Source organism: Phoca vitulina, unplaced genomic scaffold (assembly GCF_004348235.1).
Source record: "Phoca vitulina isolate PV1807 unplaced genomic scaffold, GSC_HSeal_1.0 scaffold7, whole genome shotgun sequence".
Lineage (NCBI taxonomy): Eukaryota > Metazoa > Chordata > Mammalia > Carnivora > Phocidae > Phoca > Phoca vitulina.
The window spans coordinates 40748610-40748973 of record NW_022589710.1 but is presented as its reverse complement, the minus strand read 5'-3'; positions in this window follow the sequence as shown (position 1 = coordinate 40748973).

Here is a 364-nt window from a genome sequence, read left to right as displayed (position 1 = left end):
CCCCCGGCTCCGGACCCGCGGGCTGCCTGGGGAAGCACAGGCCCTTCCTCCTCGCCCACGGCAGTGATTCAGCCAAGCGGCGGCGCACGACCCGAGCCGCGGGGCCTGTCCCTTCCCTGCGGTGAGTATAGGCAGCCTCGAGGAAGGAGCTCTCTCTTTGCTCTGGCCAAGCTGCGGCTGCCAGTGCCGAGGTCTTCTCCCAGATGTTTGCAGTGGGACAGAGCAAGGTCAACGCACAAAAAGAAGGCAAGAGAAGCAGAGAGAGAACCAACATCCCGGTGGCAGGGTCTCCAGTTCTAAGCCCCGAGGCCCGGTCCCTGTGGCTCATACTTCGATTCAGAGACGTTTCCAGCCTCAGGAGCCA